Below are 20,005 nucleotides of genomic sequence, written 5' to 3'. Positions count from 1 at the left end.
TACCTCCAGCCTCTACCTCTGTGCAGTGAGCTCTGCTGGGTGATTAAGGGGACAGGAATTATTTCTCTGGAATAGTCTTCAGCTGGTTACTTGATCTGCTAACCATGTCATCACCCATTCGTGATGGCACAACAAAGGCAGGACTGTATAACCAGGAACAAAGCGGAGACCAAGATCATCCCTTCTAACTGCAGCTGCAGTCAGTAGGATTTGAGACTTCAGCTAAGAGCGCACATTGTCATTGTCCAGGAGCTGTCTGAAGATCTCTGAAGTCCTCCCACCATAAATAAGAAGGTAGTAAATATTCCAGTATTCTTCAGTGGCAAGCAAAAGTAGAGGACCTTGGAATAGTTTTCATCGTGTTTAGCTCCACATTTCAGAGACATGTGAAGAGCCTACTAAATCATATCTAGAAGTAATCTCTCCCTGGTTTATGTGACTTTTACTAGAATAAGATTCCTGCTGCTTAAACTGTACAACCAAATCCTCTGATTTTTTATATTTAGATGAATGGAAGATTTTTCTGGTCTCAATGCTGTCCGCTCAGTTTTTCCAGGTCAAACATATTCTATATCTATGTACAGCTCTATACCTGATCTCCAGTGGCATTCACACAGGAAACAGCTACAAAATTGATTCTACCATGATTTCTAGAAGACAACCGTTTGAAATCTGTGTGATGTCTGCAGGCATTGAACTTATTCATGGGTGGGGAAGCCATGGGTTTCACTCCATCCATTTCTGTAGAGGTTTGTGCCCAGTGTAGTCTGTAGGATTCACTCTCTTACTGTTCATGACATTGTCCTCTAAGCGTTACAAATAGTGGAAGGGGGGCTTGTCAGAAGGATGGAGCCAGTCTCTTTTCAGTGATAACCAGTGACAGACTGAGGGGCAACAGATGTAAACTCAGAGGAAACTCCATCTCAGCATGAGAAAACTTTTTTAACGTGAGAGCTCTATGACCTGTCCTAAGTAGTCCTGCTTTGCAGGAGGGTTGGACTTGATGATCTCTAGAGGTTGCTTCCAACCCCTAGCATTCTTTGATGATTCTATGATTTCCACTCATGCATTTGAAAAAAAGAATTTTGGCCAAGGACTAGGATCAAGCTGGTCCCAGACTTATTCCTTTTGTTCAGATTTATGCTCATTTTCAAACGGAGCTGCAACTACTTCTCTGCCAGAACAGGAACAGCAACAATAAACTATTTGGGTAAAATAATTTGTGGCACTACTGAAAAGGTGTCTAATAGTTCTAACCTCTTTTTGGCTTTGATAATAAGCATAATTAATAGTCATGATGAAAGATTTGGCTGGGCTCTCTCTCTACTTTTAAGATAGCAAAGTGGCAGCATTTGCCCATATGGAGCATAAGAGAATCCAATACATAAAACATCGTTAACACCTCTTGCTCTTTCTACACCATCTTTACTTCTAATCCAAGAGGCATAATGCCTTTATTCCTATATCATGACAAAAGCTTAAGCAGGTAACAAAGAGAAATCCACTAAAGTGTTGCCAAGTGTCAACCCAACTACAGGTTTAGCATGTTACTCCTCATCTTTGCTTTCCTGTAATGTGACTGCAGTTTCTCCATGCAAAGAACCCATGGTTCTTTGAAGTTACTCAGAAATGGCACCACAGGATCTTCAATGTCTCAAACATGAGTGCATTTAGAATGTATCCAGATAATTTGTAGGAAAATTAAAATGGAATGTGTCCAAAGAAGGGCCACAAGGATGATCAGAGGGCTGGAGCACCTCTCCTATGAAGACAGACTGAGAGAGTTGGGGCTGTTCAGTCTGGATGCAAGACAGCTCCAAGGAGACCTTATTGTGGCCTTCCAGTACCTGAAGGGGACCTAAAAGAAAGCTGATGAGGGACTTTTTAGGATGTAAGGTAGTGATAGGACTAGGAGGAATGAAGCAAAACTAGAAGTGGGTAGAATCAGATTGGATGTTAGGAAGATGTTCTCCACCATGAAGGTGGTGAGACACCACAGAGATGAGCCAGGGGCTCATGTGATAGTAACAGCCAACAAGAAAACATCAGCACATGCAGGGCTCACTGGTAGGTTGGTGGCCATGGAGGTGGCCAGCAAGACTGAAAACTAATGGATTAACTCCATCTCTGAAATGCTTCTACACCAATGCATGGAGCATGGGGAATAAGCAGAAGGAGTTGCAGATCTGTGTTAGGCTGCATGACTATGATATAATTGGAATCACTGGAACATGATGGGACAGCTCCCATGACTGGAGTGCTGCCATGGATGGCTATGCACTATTCAGGAAAGACAGACCAACAAGGTGAGGCAGTGGTGTTGCTCTCTAAGTGTGAGAGCAACTGGAATGTGTTGAGTTCCATCCAGGGGGGATGTAGAACATGTTGAAAGCTTGTGGGTAAGAATTAAGGGATGTGGAAAGGGAGGTGAAATGTGAAACTGTTGCAGATGTCTACTACAGACTACCAAATCAAGCAGATGTTGATAAGGCCTTCCACAGTCAGCTGGAGGTAGCCTCTAGTACACACTCCTTGGTACTCATGGGTGACTTCAATCACCCTGATATTTGCTGGCAAACCCACACAGCCAGGCACAGCCAGTCCAAAAGGCTCTTGCAGTGTGTTGAGGATAACTGCTTGACGCAGGTAGTAGAGGAGCCAACAAGGAGAGGCTCACTGCTGGACCTTGTATTAACTAATAGAGAAGGACTAGTTGGGGACATTAAGGTCAGGAACAGCCTTGGTGAAAGCAATCATGACACTGTGGAGTTCAGTGTTATACAGGGTAGAAGCAGGGCCGTAAGGAGAATTACAACCCTGGACTTCCTCAGGGCTAACTTTGTACTCATCAGAGATACTTGCAGGAATCTCATGGGCTAAGACTCTGGAGGGTAAAGGAACCCAAGATAGTTAGCCAATTTTTAAATGCCACTTCCTCCAAGCCCAAGACAGGTGTGTTCCCCTGAGCAAAAAATTTGGGTAGGCATGCCTGGAGACCTGGATGGATGAACAAGGAGCATGGTCCCCTTCCCTCTCTTTTCACCCTGCCAGGAGAAGTTTACAATAGTTTCTAGTGGGTGCCAAAAGACCTTTGAAGCCCACTAGTTTTGCTGGCGAGCAAGCTAATCTTTCCACCTCCTGCCCATTTCTTGCTTCTGTAAGCAACATTTATAAATCATCTCTTTAAGGATTTTTTAATAAGTAAACAACATTTAGCTGTAGTGAGGAAAGGTTATTATTTTTTTCTTTCTTTACTGGTCTGAATATACTAATATTCACAACTTAGCCATGAAAGAACAAATTACAGTAACAGATGTTTATATATCAACTAAGGTGACTTCCCTCCTTTTTTTTTTTTTTTTTAGTCAAAAATGGTGAGTCTTAAAAGGCGAAACAAAATAAAAAAACAACAACAAACCATAAAACCCCCAAACCAACAACTCAGCCACAAAAACCCTGCAGCATCTGTCTCAGCAGAGTTCAAGCTGGTTGACAGTTCCTTACACTGAGAAGCTGAGAATGATGCTATAATTAAAATTTCATGAACAAGACAATTTTTTTTTTTTTGGTGTTGGGGGGAGAGAACTGTTATGAAAGTATACAGAGAAAAACTGAATATGGTAATTTTAGTTTATTCCTGGCCCCGGATTTAATGATTAAACTTCAGATTCCTGAACAAAATTATTGTTAGCAACACCTCATAATTAATTACAAATGTCATCTCTGTTAGGCACAGAAGCAGGTCTTAACCATTCCAAGTGAACGTGTGGCTTACTGGCACACCACCACTCTGAGTTCTCATTTCTTTGATGACTGAGGATTAATTCTGCTTGTCCTTATCAGAGAATTTAAACTTGACCCAATTAATTCTCAGTCTAAGAAAGGAATAAGCAGGAAAAAGTGAATAACCATTCTCAGGACAAAGGTAAAAGACATTAAATGGCACAGTCAGAGGCATCTCACTGGCACCTGTATTACTTTTTTTTTTTCCATTTTTTTCTTTTTTCTTATAACATCCATTGCTTTTTACTGAATTTCAGTCAACTCCATGGGAGACAACACCATCCGTCTTATTTCATCTTTTAACAAGGACTTGATGAGGTGACACAGGACTGATTCTTAAAAACACATTACCTGTTATGTGAGGCATTGTGTGACAGGGAGAACTATCTTCATGACAGGCACCTGACAGCAGATTTGTTGATTTCATGGTCACTTCATTTAAAGTAACAACAGGGTGAAATATGCCATCTGATAATCTGTTTGAATGTTGACTGTGAAAAGCACTTAACATTTCTGCCAGCTACTACTACTACTACAGAATCTGTTCTTCAATATGTGCAGTTTTACCAGCCTCTTTAACAAGTCAGAAATTCTCATCCTAGATTAAAGGAAGGGGAAAGAAATCAAGACAATCCACCGCCACACCAAAAAAAAAAAAAAAATCCCCAATCAACACAACACCCAAACTTAAAAGCAGTCACCTTAGAAGTCTGACATTGCATTGTGAAAATAAGAACACTGACTGTAAGATGACCAGCTATAGAATCATAGAATGGACCAGGCTGGAAGGGACCTCCAAAGGTCATCTAGTCCAACCCCCTCTGCAGTAAACAGGAGCATGCTCAAATAGATTTGCTGACTGAGGACAACTCATGCTGCACCTGTACTGCATAGGTGATTTTAGGACAGATATATACCTTTTTTCTGCTCAATTTTCTTCCATGTGGAAGTTTAATCCAGTTACTTAAGATGAAAAATCTTCTTGCTTTATTTCCACTAATTGGTAGTGATAGCAAAATGATAAGGAAGGGACTACATTGAATTCTGATGTATCTCTAGATGAAATTTTAGTTAAGGAGCTGATATTATACATGCACAAACATATATATCAACATGCCAAGATTAAAAAAACAAACAAAACAAAAACAAACAAAAAACAACAACAACAAAACAAAAACCAACAAAATTAAAGCTTCATTAGTTCCTTAGATGCACAGCTTCTAACACAAGAAAGCACAATAATAAAAAGCTATTATCCACTTTCCAGTGGCTGAAAGAGTGAAACTATTGTTTGTTTTCAAACAAGTTTGGGATAGGCATGGATACCTCTAGACTAAGCTGGCAGCACTCAAGTTAGGTCAAAATTTGTCCTTAAACAGAGCCATTATCATATAAAAATGCACAGCATGCACAAATTAAAAACCTTTAATTCAAGTAGGGCTAAATGAGACAAATTCTAATGAATCAGCACTGTACCCCTACCATAATTAACAGGTACTCATACATTGAACTATCTTGTTGATTTATGCTAACCTCCACAAAACCTGATGAAGAAATACCTTGAATCAATATGATTTAATCATTTTAAAACAACATTAAAATATGAACCAGAAGCAGGCTGGTTAAAATTTACAATTCCTCTGAAAGATTTTTGACACATTCAGTGCTTGTGAAAGCTGAGGGGATGACGGCCCTAGTCAAATACAGTTGAGTGAGCAGACTGCAAGCATCCCACATTCCACCTTCAGTGCAGTTCAACCGTGACGTGGAGGGACCTGCTTTCTCTTTTACTTCCCTCCACACACACACTTTTATTTACTGTCTCATAAATAGTTCATTAATTAATTCCTGCTGTTGCTTGTTGTGTTTTCTTTCTAGTACTCTTAGTATTTTGCTACATGTCTCACTGAAATTCACCCAGTCTTTTATTTTGAAGTAAAGATTCTGACTAGTTGACAGAAATTCTAAGACTAGCAAACATATTATTCCTAATCTATGAAGATGTTATCAGAATAATTTTATGTGGATTTGTTCATCTTTAAATCCTCTTTACTCAGGAAATAACCTCAAGGGTTCAAGTTCCCATCTATCTCCTGGGATCACATCAATGGCAGCAGAGGTATGCATTTGAAACCTTCGGTGTGGATTAGGATCATTGTTTTTATAATCAGAACATTCTGTTCCTTTATGGCACCGCTGACTCCCATCTTTCCTGCTGAACTTCAGCTGCATTAGAAATAGCAAGCAGTTGTTTTGTTAAAATACCTAGTGTCAACTTGAAATCTTGTCAATTAAAAACAAAATGAGAAGCAAACCAAAACCAAACAAAAAAAAGCACTGTCAGGTGCTAAATCAACACCTGAGCCTCACCTGCCGATTTCCGTGGTTCTAAATTCATATGCTCGTATTTTAAGAATGGCTTCTCTCTTTCCTGCCTCTGTGCAAAAGCTTCACAGAAACAAACAAAAAACAAGGCACAGTGTAAGCTATTTGAGAAGAAATAGCTTTCAAAAGCACCTAGTAGAAAGCTAAAGAAACAAGGAGACAACACAAGAAGAAAACAAAAATTTGGTTATTTCTTAATCTGTTTCACTTAAGAGTGCTATCTGGAACTACATAAAACTCCACTGGAAAAAAACAACAACACCCCCCACAAAAACACACCAAAAATCAACCAACCAAAAAAAAAAAAAAAACCCACCAAAAAAACCCCACCACCTGAAACCCAAAACAAAATAAACAAAACCAAAGAAAAAATAATCCAACCAGCAAAACAACAAATGTGTATGAGGAAAATCCAGTTCAGAGGTCTACTACGTCACTTTAAACAGACATTTGTTTTAAAGCATGGAATAAAAAAATCCTGTGGCCCCGATCTTGGGGTACATTGTGGCTGCTTTAAGTTGTGTCATGAACACATTCTGGGAATGAAGCCAGCATCCGTGGCCAAGTGAGGTCACCGACGTGCACAGGGATCTTCTGGCGGCACCGATCCAGCCTTTGCTGCTCTTGTCATATGAACCCCTTTCCTCAGCCTTCTCTGAGGAAACCTAGACAGGTCTGCCCCAAACCTTCACTCGATACAACATTCTGGGCAATTTCAAAACCTATGCTAGCATCCCTGTGCATGCACATCTCCCGCCCCAGAAGTGTGCTGCTTCTCAGATTTGGTGGAAAGTCCAGATGAAATTAACTCGACTGACCAAACTGGAATTGCAGCCTTTAGGGGAAACTATGCAAACTATATTCACATCCTTGTTAAGCATAAAGCCACTGAAAGTCATATAAACAGCTTCATGACAACAAGAAGGAAAAGAGCCTCCTCCATGAAATACCTCCAGCTATCCACATTACCTTCCCTGGTGTTAAACTCCTGGTATGAAGCCTCCTTCTATCAGAAGGAACAACATTTGGCTTTATATTACCAAGTTGTAGAATTCATCACTTTCATCTCTCTGCCATCTGCAGGATATTGAAAATGAAATGAAAACATAAAAGGATTTTTAACATGAGGGGAACACCTGATGTATGAAGTTATTCAAGCCACAGGAATGTGTGGTATTGCACATTCTCACTGTCACAGCCTTTGTTGAAAAGGATTTCCCTGACCTTTTCTCTAACCAGCAAACAAACAAGCCCTATCTCTCAGCAGGAGAGAGCCACTGCTCCATTAGATCATTAAGCAGTTCTATTCAGACTATCCCAGTCCCCTGTCCTTGGCCCTGAAGAAAGAGCTGGCACCAGTCCAATCACTCAGATAGAAGGAAGGCAAATGTGCTTTCGTACGGTACAGCTTGAAATGTCACAGCAGGATGAAAGTCGTGGAACAGACAGCAGTGAGGAAAAGATGTGGTGCTACATGAGGGGTAGTGTTCCAACAAGGAAAGGCTGGTGTTTCAGTCTGCCAAACAACGTAATGACTCATCCAGGCAGAAAAATATTACCACCATGGGAATATTTGGAACGTCTCAGTCTGAGAGTAATTAGAGACTAAACTACACCGGCATGCTTCAGTGATGAAATGAGAAAATAAGCAATACCTCTGTCAAGTTCTGATTGGCGAGTATCAAATGAATATGGGCTTCTATCATATCTGACCACAAACTAGTAACTTGCAGCAGATTGTCAGAACGGGGAAATATTTCCACTTTCTCATAAAATACGACAGCACAAAAAAACCTGGTGAAGTGAAAAATGCTACAGTTGGCAGTAAGAGTTTTAAGGAAAATCATTACCATGATTATATAATTTAATCCTTGTAACAGGCATTTGCACATAGCATTTTCAACCTCTAATTACTCTGTCTGCAACAGAATAAAAAAGGGTAAGAAGAGGATGGGCAAAAGCAGCAAACGCTGACAGTTTCATTTTATTAATAACTACTGTATACAAATCACTAAATGAAAAGCACAAATGTTTAATGGATATAGGTAGTGGAATTATTGTGCTACTTATCGGCTGTAAAAATGTAAATACTTTGGCAAGAAGGACAAATGTTAATTTTTATTCTTTTGTATTTCCAACTTGTGCACAATTTGTATTCATTAAGCAATGCAAAAGGCCTTTTTTTCTTTATAATTGTAAAGTGACATTATAATTAAATTGTATAACCTCAGCAGCATCTGCAATTTAAAGGATCACTTACAAGCTGGCTGGACAAAGTGCACCACATTATGCCACAAAACTGAGTTACACATCAATAACCCTTCATTCCAGTGGCTGGGTCAGAACCTCAGCAACATGAAGAAAAAAAAAAAGAGAAAGAAAGATTATTCAGAGTAAAAAGGTTTAGAAGGTCAGAAGCAAAACCGCTTGCATGATCAAAATTCCCAGGATTCTTTAAGACCACATACACTGAAACCTACTGTGACACCTGTTTGACTTCTTTAGGCAGGATGGACACTTGTAGTTCAGCTGAACTAAAACACAGCTTCCCAGATTAAAAGGAAAGGCAAACACAAATCACCTCCCTACACAATATGGACAACCTCCATTAGACTGGCTTAATAAACTCTAATAGATGTATAGCTTAATACAATATTCAGCTATTGACATAAACATAAATATAAATTTCGAAGAAAATAACGTACTTTAGTAAAACTACCTGTGCAATAAAAATTAATGAACTCCAAATGATTCTGCACATCTCCACCAAATTGCATTTTCAGGCTCACATCTTCAGGACATGCTGGGTGGTTTGATGCATTCCCACAATTCATCTTCCTGCTAAGCCAATTTTAATTTAAATGCAATTAAAGGCTCAAAATGAACATTATGTATTAGATAAAGCCTTGAATCTGCAGACTATCATAAATATGATTTTCAGAAAAATTAATTACAAGCCATTAGGGTACAAGTCATCTTACTGCAAATGTTGAGTTAAACTGCAGAATCAGTTTGTTCCTTCCATTAAATGTTAAATACTGATTTTAAGCTTTGCTCCAAGTTAATAGCAGAAGGTCAGCATAAAAGAAAAAATGTTTCTGAAACAATCCTCAGAGATTCTGGAGACTTATCAATCTCCCTTAATGGAAAAAAATAATTGTGTTCTCACTAAATGCTTTGAAACAATGAGATTTTGATCTACTTTTGGTAGATTTAAAATATTAATAAAACTCTTCACATTCTTCTTGTGCTCTGAATACAACAGATTTCTGCAGAAGACAGAGTTGGTGCATAGCTGTTTCAAATGAAAAATCCTTATATGCCATGTGGTGTTTTTAACCAGTAGCTGGAAGACAGCCACAAACCACACTGAAGATACCTGCTAAAGGCACACTGTAGACCTGATATAGTAAACTTAGAGAAAGTCAACCAAGAGCTTCTTTTAGGTGTCCCTTGCTATAAGGTGGAGCCTGTGGATTCAGTGCAATCCCAGTATTCAAGTAGCAGCTATGGAAATGCTGATTTCTGACTCTGCAACTTTTCAGATATTCCTGAAAAAGGCTCATAAACGTGCCTTTAACTCCTAGCAACCACAACACAGAATTTATGCAGCCTAGCTTGTTCTATACACTTACAGAACAAGTTCTATATACACAAAAGAGCTTCAAAAGGAGAGGAAACAGAAATTGTATATCATGTATACTATGAAAAGAGCACTTAATACTGTACAGAGAAAAATATACAAGCATATCCCTCAGAACTAAAAGCAGTTTTCCCAAACACACAACTTCTGAATCTCACTGCTTGCTGTGTTCTTTAACACCATCCCATAGCTACTACATTCTTCCCGCCAATATCACCCACAATAGATTCAAAGGCAAACTGTGCTTAATTCCCATTTCCCAAACTGACATATTTTATACACAGTATGTCAAAATTAGGCATTTTTCATTAACTTCTGTTCTATCATTAAACAGAAAAGCAACGACACGGTTAGTGAAACTCGCCATTAATCTCATAATAATTGCTTATAAATGTTCACGCTACACTGAAGAGCTGAATGCGTCACATGTAGTTGAGGGGGTCAAGGTAACTTTACAAAATAAATCTTTATTAAATCACAGCTTTCTTTTCTGACATTATTCAATTTAAGCACGAACGCTGAAACTCACACCTTCATCTTCTGCACACTTGATTCAACTTAATTTTATCTGCTTGAATATCAAATGTTTCAATATCCATCTCTATATCCAGGCCTTCCTCCAGCTGCTAACTACTCCAGCCCTCCAGGGGACTGCATGTGTTTGCTGCAATCCATTTATTGTCTTTTGCTTGTCTACCTCTATCCCCAGACACTAATGTACTCACTTCCGGATATTAGTAGATAACCTCTGTGCAGTGGGAGTTTAATGAAATATTTGGCCATCAAGCTGGATGAATGTTATTTTGGCAAGTGAACTTCATAATTTAAGGACATTAATATTAGATACTCTAATTTCAAGGAAAGTGGAAAGTTGTTATATTCTGCAGGTACTGCTAAAATACTTTGTGATGCCTGTAGATCCTTTAACAATTTCACTTGTAAGAGAGTAAAACTCTGAAATAAAATTTATGATACACCTCGACAATTTCAAAAATCAGAGCAATGATTAAGTCTAATGAACACAGACAATTATTTCCCCAATGAGTTTGTTGCACACTTCTACTTTTCACTGGCAAGCAGTTTTTCCTGCAGCTGATTTGGTGCAAGACACTAACAGGCACCCAACAGGATCCTTTTCATGATGTGAGGTTTTGACAACAACACATAAGAATAGAAAGAGTCACTTAAGTCACCCACTTACAGTTGGAAAGAGCACAGAAGCTCTTACTCAAAGCCACCACACTGCAGCATCGTTCTATGGGGCAAAGAAATAAGCCACAAACTTTATCCATGGAGATAAAGATGATGTGCAACTAGCACCTCTGTATCATAGAATAACTAGAAACACTCTCAAAATGCCATTTCTTGCAAATTTCATTTTTTTATGTAGACCATCCTGAATCTAACTAGTCTTCAGAGTTTTATTTCTAAATCTCTTATCACACATAACTTTAAAACCATAACGCTGATCAGAGTCCACTAACATCACAGGGGCTTTTCCCATTGACTTCAGTGTATTGGGCATCAACATATTAGTAATGCCAACCTGAGATTAATTAGTCTGAATACATTATCTAAAGCATGGAGCAGATCCACAACACACACTCCTCTTCACCCTTTCAATTGTCTATCATATTCTTGCATGTTATCAAAGACCACATGAAAAATAAAAGCAAAACTGCTTAAGAGATCTGAATTCCCAGGGTTCTTTAGGACTCTGTGTGTTGAAACCTGCAGTAACATCTTTGGCTTCCTTCTGTGGCACTGTAGACCTGTAGCTGGGCTGAACTAACTGCAACTCCCCAAGTTAAAAGGAAGGGCAAACACAAATTACCTTTCTACACAGCATCAACAACCCCCATCGGGCTAGGTTAACAAATGCTAATGGCACTCTTGTCTAGGGAGAGGGGCTAGTGCTTTTCACCACAAGATTTGTACCTCTGAGTCTAGAAGCGTGGTATCTATCACCGATGATAGAATACACTAAGGCAGGTACAAGGAGAAAAGAGAGAGGAGATGACTGCATTTACCAGTGAGATGCCTCTCACTCGGCAGGACGAGTGCATAGCAACGCTATGGGGTAAGTTAAGAGAACACCCCGAATCTAGCACAGTGAATAGAACAGACATACAATGAGCTGCTGTCCAAATTTTCAAACACAAATCCCCTTTCACTCTCTCAAGCTTACTGCCGTTTGCCATTAGATTGTTCATTTCCAAATAACTCGGCAACTAAACAGGTGGAAAAAGTCAAACTCTGCCAAGCTTGGCTGCCCAGGAAGCTGTTGAAACCATGAGGTTCCCATTCAGAACAAGGTCTTTGTGACAGCATGAGCTCACTCTGAATAGCTGTGTGTTCAGCAATGTGCATGTTAACGAATGCATTGTCCATTGTTATCACAGAATGCCATTCAGGTTTTCACACAGATGTTAATAAAGGTTATTTTTTTACTACTTTTTCCCCCTGCAAATTTAAAACACGAGTTACTTTTTTTATTTTCCTCATCCTGGTCACTCTCTTACCATCTCTTAGGAAAACGGTCCAAGGCAAATTAATTCTCTGGCCATCCCTGAATTCACTGGTTTCAGTATATTAATCAATTTCCACTTCCATTGTACTCTGCATTCAAAAGTCAAACCCTTTTCATCCACACACCACTGCTAAATTCCAACCCCACACTGCAGTTCAATCTGTCTTCAGACTCATCTCACTTCAGCAGTTCTCACTCACTAATGAAAGTTACCTTCCTTCCCTTTAAACTGCACCATCCTTAGCTTTCCTTTAAAGGCTAAGAAACATCACCTTCGACATTGTTTATTAATTTTGCTTAACATTGAATCCTTCCTAAAAACTTACCCCATCTTAATAAGCTTTTGTTTACACACGAACACTACATACACACACTCAGAATGAGCACAGCTTTCTAAAAGGCCAAGCTGTTCTCCAAAACCTCCCTACTTCTCATGAAATGCTGGAGTTCTCAAATCAGACACAGCACTGAAGTTCCCAAATTCTACTACTACAAGCAGCAGGAAGAGCTCAGCTTCAAATCACAGTGAGAAGTTTCTCAGCAGAATAACAATATTTTAACCTTTGCCTAAGACTTGAGCAAACTATACACATTGTATGCTTAAAGAAAAGCATTTCAGAGACAGTTCTGCCAGAATAATGAATGGGTTTGAAACAGTTGTAGCTTTATTGGATGTCAAGGACTACTGTTGGTTGCAGTAGTTCCTTAAATTTCTCTTAGTACAAGAGTGTTGACTTCAGGCTCATTAAAATAGCACGGTTTTTTAAAATGCTAAATGTTGCTCTTTTTTTTTTATGTTCAGCTACACTGATGCACATGCTTTTAATGTGGGGTTCTGTGGGGCTGACTTCTTAATCTTCTAGAGAAATATTTCTTTCTGGCCTTTTGTCTTTTGTGAGCATCCATATGAAACTATTTCAGCAGGCTCATAAAACTAAATAAAAAACAAGCCAAACTTTTATCCCAAGGTGTTAGAAGTAAATGCAAAGTCTCAAAACTAAAGAAAAATAAGCAATAACCCTTACATGTAAGTAGGGGTCCATAAGGGCACTCACTGCTATTTTTTAGCTCATGTATCTGCCTAAGCACATTTAGAAATAAGACCTTTCTGAACAGCTTCTGTGCATGCCCTGAAGCCACTCAGATGTGTCAGGGCTATTCTGGGATGTTTTACAGGATTATTTTCCTTTTGGCAGGAGACTGTTGGTATTATTCCCAAAAACCAGGTATATTAGCCTTTTCACAAGACAGTTTAAACCCAGTATTTCATAATGGGATATGCTGAAATAACAAACAGAAAAGGATGATGCAGTCATTTTCTGATGACCTCTGATTTGTTGCTAGGATTCCATATGGATTCTGTTTAGCAACTAGGTTAAATAAAACAATTAGAATTTACTTTATTTAACTTGTAATATTTCCTATTCACAATTTAACACACACACAAAAAATCTTTCCAGTTTTAAAATGTATGCATTGTATTTCCCTACTTATCCTGCATAAAGCTTGGTGTTGTGGAGCTAGCCTACTTCCTTTCAGGAACCTTCCAACTCAATAACAAATCTATATCCATTAGTACAAAAATTCCATTTGGGGGTTATCTACATCCCTTTCCCAGCACTGTAAATATCCCATGGTTCAGAGGAATATCCAGGAGAAATATAGGAGACAATAGTCCCCAGCAGAAATTATCAGTCAAGAGAAGTAATTCTGTGTGGGAACAGAAAATATAAGGCATCGCTGATGTTAACAGCAACTACAAAAAATAACATTTAGGAAAGTAAATATTGAAAAATAACAGTAAAAAAATCATATCACTTCTAGTACCATATATACAGAATGTGTTCTCACTTAGCAGTGGCTAGCACATGACACACCAGTGATCCATTCAGCCTTTACCTCAGAAGTTAGTTTCATCCTAGGGCTACCATCAGCACTAGGATGCTATTAAAATCTTCAACATGAGAATTCATGTGAAATGCAGAGCATTAAAACAAAGTCCTAAAGCCTGTCCAGTATGAAGAATTAAAAGTGCAATGTTCCCATAGAAGTGGCTGCAACAGAACAATAGAGCATAGCACATCATATTGGCCTCACATACCAGGATGAAAATTCAGAGTATTTCCAGGAAAATGAAGATTATTACACACATGTATAAGAGCAAGTAAGATGTGAATCAGAATGGTTGGAGGTGACAGCTGTAATGAGACATTGGACACTCTCCTTTTCCAGATGGAATCATAAGCATCATTCAGGTTGGAAGGCACTTCTGGAGGTCAACTAGTCAAACCTCCTGCTCCAAGAAGGGTCAGCATTGAATTCAGAGCAAACTGACTAGTCATGAAACTGTCATCAAATTATATAAGCTACTCAATAGTAATAGTTTGACAAAATACCCTGAGGTAGGCAAGGAAATAAAGATTTTTGAGTCAAAGACAAACTAGATTCTTCTTAAATTGTCCATGATATGCCCAGACAGTTAAAAGATTTTTGTATTACAGGCATTTTCAGACTATATAGAAGAGTAAAAGAAGAGTTGTTCTGCTATATCAAAACAAAACCTTTTCAGTACTCACAATATTTCCTCTCCCAGTATTTTCACAGAAACATTCAGGTTGGAAAAGACCCTCAGGATCACCAAGTCCAACCGAAGACCCTACTCTACAAAGTTCACCCCTAACCCATACCCCCAAGCACCAGATCCAAGTGACCTTTAAACACATCCAGGGTTGGTGACTCTACACCTCTCTAGGCAGCACATTCCAGTGCCTGACCACTCTTTCTGTGAAAATTTTTCTCCTAATGTCCAGTCTAAACCTACCCAGTTGTAGCTTGAGGCCATTTTACCTCTTCCTTCCTAATCTGCAGGTTTAATTTTTCATCCTGTGACCTACCTACCTTAGCACTTTCATAGCTCTACAGTAATAGTAGCTGAGTACCTCAACTACTCATATTCTGATTAAGGAATACAGTAATATTATTATCCACATTTGCAAAGAGAACAAGACAAGGACAGCTTAACAGGTTTGTCCAGGGTCACTCAAGAACTACAAACTAAGTTGTAACTCTTCAATGCCAGTCTAATGTGCATGCTCTTAAATCACTATTAATCTTTCTAAACCAACTCTGTTCTCTTGTTTGTTTTTTTTAATATTCATATCAACAGCAATTTTATCTTTCTTTCTGTCTTAAGAGTGCAATATGCCCCTTCTCTCACTTACTGACATCTTTTTTTGCCCATTTGTAAAGATCATCATCCTTTTTTGCCTTTGTTATTGCTTGTTTCCGATAACCCAATTTCCTTTCCCCTATTTCTCTCACATAATTTTCTTTGACATAAAAGGTTCTATTCTGTCTCCACATCTCATAGACAACACTCTGAATCACCTTTGGATTACAACATACTTAGGGTTTGGTCTCAAAGTCTGTATCATACACCATCCTGTCACACCAGCTTGTAATTCACAGTAGTACCCAAATTACCTCCACATTGGTTCACACCGTAGTCCTAGTCTGAAAAGCCACCACTGCTTCAGGCCAGGAAACCAGACCCAAAGTGGAAAGAGGCTTACACCTGAGAGCTGCTCTTAAAGACATGGTGCATATAATCACAAATCACCTGGCTCTGTGAACTCAAGACAACTCAAGCACACCTGTTAAAAGCAGACAAGATACAGCTGGGAGAGTTCATGGTTTTAGCAGCTCATTTCACCAGCTACCTTGCTTTCTACCACATCCTCTGCTCAGGTAGCCTTTGAGCTGATAGATCTTTTGTTTATTTTTAGATCACAGAAGACTTTCAGGATAATGAAACCCATCATCACCACCTTAGAGGACCTACCACTCCTGACTACTCCTACTAGAGCGTCACATACTCTTACACCTCTTGGCAACCTTCAGCAGCGTAAGTCAGAAAGAGATGTCATGCCCTAAAGATCTAACACTTCCATAGCCTTTGCTCATGAGACCCCCTGCTAAGGATTCACCAACCTAAGTAACAGAAATATTGGACCATCAAAAGAGAAAAATTTACCCTGGAAAAATACAAGCTGTAGGCAACACCCACTTCTGATTAGTTACTACACTGCACACAGACTAACTCTGTCTTGTTTGCCCATCACAAAACAGAGGCTAGCCTCTGCATAGAAACAAAACACTATGGACAGAACAAAGAAACAAGTCCTGGTAAAAGTAAACAAGAGAAAACAATGCTGATGTGATAGGTGAAACATTTCATATGGCAAGACAAAATCCATCTCCTTTCACTGAAGGCTGTGTTGCTAACTGAAACATTCTGTAGTCTCCTGAACCCTGCCCCAAAAATTACAACCCTAAAAAATAATGATTGTGAAAAGTAACTTTCTTCTCTTTCAGCTTTCCAGGAGACAGAGTCTGAGTCAGTACATCAAGTTTTTCACTCCTAGCACTAAGAAAATTATATTTTGTAAATATCTGCCCAGACAATCCTACCCAACCAGCACTCCACACCGTTATCTTATGCTTTGCCAAGGAAGCCATTACTCCTGCTTTGGTTTGAGTCAGTAGGTCTCATCAGTCCTATTGAATTCATCAGTTCCTAAAGCTGGAAGGCTTGTTTCCACTAACTTTCAGGGAGTGGCAATTTGTCATACACTCATCACAGAATGTTAGGGGCTGGAAGGGAACTCGAAAGATCATCTAAGCCCAACCTCCCTGCCAGAGTAGGATTACCTATACCAGATCACACTGGAATGGATCCAGGCAGGTCTTGAATATCTCCAGAGATATCTCCACAACCCACCCTGGGCAGCCTGTTCCAATGTTCTGTCACCCTCACAGTGAAAAAAATTATCCTCATGTGTCCATGGAACTTCCTATGCCTCAACTTCCACCCATTGCCCCTTGTCCTGTCATTGGGCATCACTGAGCAGAGCCTGGCTCCATCCTCTGGGCATTCACCCTTTATATATTTATAAACATTAATGAGGTCACCCCTCAGCCTCCTCTTCTCCAAGCTAAAGAGATCCAGCTCCCTCAGTCTCTCCTCGTGGCTTCTACACTTGGATCTGCTCAGGTTCTCATCCCAGTGCAGAACATGAAGGCTACCAATAATGAAGATGAAATTCAGAGCCTAAGGAAAATGTTTCTGCCCTTCGACAGCTGGAATTATTTCTTTCCCCTGCTTTTTACTATAAATCTTAAAAAGTATTCTCAAGTAAGTTGTTGGTACTCATGCAAGTGAGTTCAATGGTTCCTAATAGGATTATTATGTAAATTACAGCTAGTCAAATGAACATTTGCAGAAAAAGGCTTTCAAATGAAGGTTTGCAGGAGACAGCATCTGAACTATTTCTTGTGTATTACACTGCTGTGAGAGCTCAGTTTCATTTTTGTTTGCTCTGTCACAACTCTTCACCTCCATTTCATAATAAAAACTTACCATTGTCTGTTCCACTTTTTAAAAGAACAGATGTTATTACTTCTACTTCCCACTCCACTGAGCAACCTGAGAAAATACTCTCTGCTATATATCCAAGCTGTTAAAATATCAGTACAACTCTTCCTTCCAGTCTCTCTTTTTTTCCTGAAGCCCTTACTACACTTAATCAAATTAAATCAACGGGATTTGATTTTTAAGTGATAAAGACATTGCTTACTGTGAGGTATTCTATTTAAAATAGAATCAAGTACAGCTAGAATAGTTCAAGTACTAGAATTATTATTATTATTTTATATATCATAAGGACATCAATCTAGGTTTGTTAAAACAGAAGGAATTATTCACATTTTCATAATTAAATTACTTTTATAGTTAAAGTCCAGTGCTCATATAAAGGTAGAAATTTGCAATGGCTGAAAATCAATGCAAGTCTTGACACCGTGGAAGCTAAAAACAACCCAGTGGATGAGTTGGAAAATAATAATAAAATAGGAGATAACTTTCTAGGCTAAACTGCTTTTTGAAAACCTATCTCACCTACCATACAGTATAGAGCATGGGTGACAAGCAGCAGAACATGACCAAAGAGATGCAATAGAAGGGTTTGAACTTCTACTAGTATTGCTATCTTTTTTTTTTTTGGATAGAAAATCTGGGTGGATTTAAATAGAAATGCCACCTTATTAGATAACACTCAGGCTTGGTAGGCTTGTGTACTTCCCTTAAGTGATTGTTTTTTTGTGGAATTCATATATCCATTTCTAAATAATCAAAACTTTCATTGCATTTAGGTTCATAATAAATATTTCCTTGTAATAACTAATGTTTTGTGTGCTACTGACAATACTCTTAATTAACACCATTAGGAGGTCTATAAAGATGTCTATTATAGCATCCTCAACTTAAGATATCCTAATACACTGAAAAGTTAGACAGCTTTCATGATAGTTATCCTTTTTAGAACATAATGAACACATAATCTGGACTTTTACAGTATCCCTTACCTAAAATACATCTTATACTAATTGACAGAAGGTAAAGAAAATTCAGAAGCAGATAAAATATATATAATACATGTGTTATGGAATATGCCAGCGATACAGACTGTCATCATTGCCATGATGGCTTTATAGAAGTTGGATATTCTTTAGGGCTTCAGCTGTAGGTTTGCATACTTGAGTAATTAAAACTGGTTAAAAGTTTTGCTATCTTTGATTCTGAGATACATAGTAGTGAGTCAATAACATCAGTAACTAGAAACTCCAGGAAAGTCCAATAAAATCACAAGAGTTCTTCTTGCCAAGCGTAGTGAAAGGTTGTCAGACACACCCAAACTAGTTCTGCTCTCCTCATGTCTGCACTGCAGTTCCTTTATTTCCTTTGCTGTATTATTTTTTTTAATTATTTTAAATTCATTTTTAGAAAAACTCTGAGCTTCACTGACCACAAAACATTAAAATCAGGTCTTGTGTTTTCTTAGAGCTAATGGGAGTACTTCCATGAAATCTAGTATTACCCTTACATCTGCTGAAACTCTCTTCATGATGGACAGCCACCTACTGATTTACCAGGATATTCTCTCTTACATTGCTGTGGCTTCCTTTCAAGGCAATTCACACATGTAGTGACCTTGTCTGACTCCAATTCAGAAACTGAATATGAAAACACTCAAGAGGATGTGGCTGTGATCCTAAAAATACATCAATGTTTTGATAGAGATCTGAAAAGACAGATCTCTAAATTTTCTTCAGTTTAACAGCAGATGCTGAATATCTTCAGCTCCTAAAATATATCCTTGGTCATGCACCACAATGCAGATGGATACCATGTTCTGCTGAACCATGACTTTCAATGGTAAGTTTTCCCATTTGCATTGAATACGGGATCAGATCCCGGGAAATCTCACCACTCTGCCACCTAACAAACCTGCACATGTTCCCATGACTTTTCACACTGTCTTTAAATAGTTTTATTGTAGAACATAAAATAACAAAATTCCATAGCAAACACAAGGGAGGTTGATTTATGCATTACAAGGAATGTAAAGAAAAACAACATTTAAAACTCCATATTTATGATGGCTGTTAGACTCCAGACTGAATTCTATTGTATCCGTCTCATGAAAGTTCCCTTTGTTCCTATTACATGAGGAATACTTGGGGAAAGTCACCCACAAGTTCAGAAGGCAGTATTTACAAAAATACACACACAAGTACCTTGTTTGAAACAAAAGACATGTCCTTGT

The 20,005-nt window shown here is 38.6% G+C and overlaps 1 protein-coding gene across 5 annotated transcripts in view; it reads right to left on the bottom strand.

Annotated features, from left to right (window-relative positions):
* The window catches only part of NPAS3 (neuronal PAS domain protein 3), a 644,607-nt gene that overhangs the window by 382,446 nt on the left and 242,156 nt on the right, over positions 1 to 20,005 (bottom strand). The gene's annotated exons all lie outside the window — the stretch shown is intronic.

The sequence above is a fragment of the Indicator indicator genome, chromosome 4, assembly GCF_027791375.1.
Source record: "Indicator indicator isolate 239-I01 chromosome 4, UM_Iind_1.1, whole genome shotgun sequence".
NCBI classification, from domain to species: domain Eukaryota; kingdom Metazoa; phylum Chordata; class Aves; order Piciformes; family Indicatoridae; genus Indicator; species Indicator indicator.
Note: the sequence above shows the minus strand (reverse complement) of the source record. Positions and strands in the feature narration are given on the sequence as shown.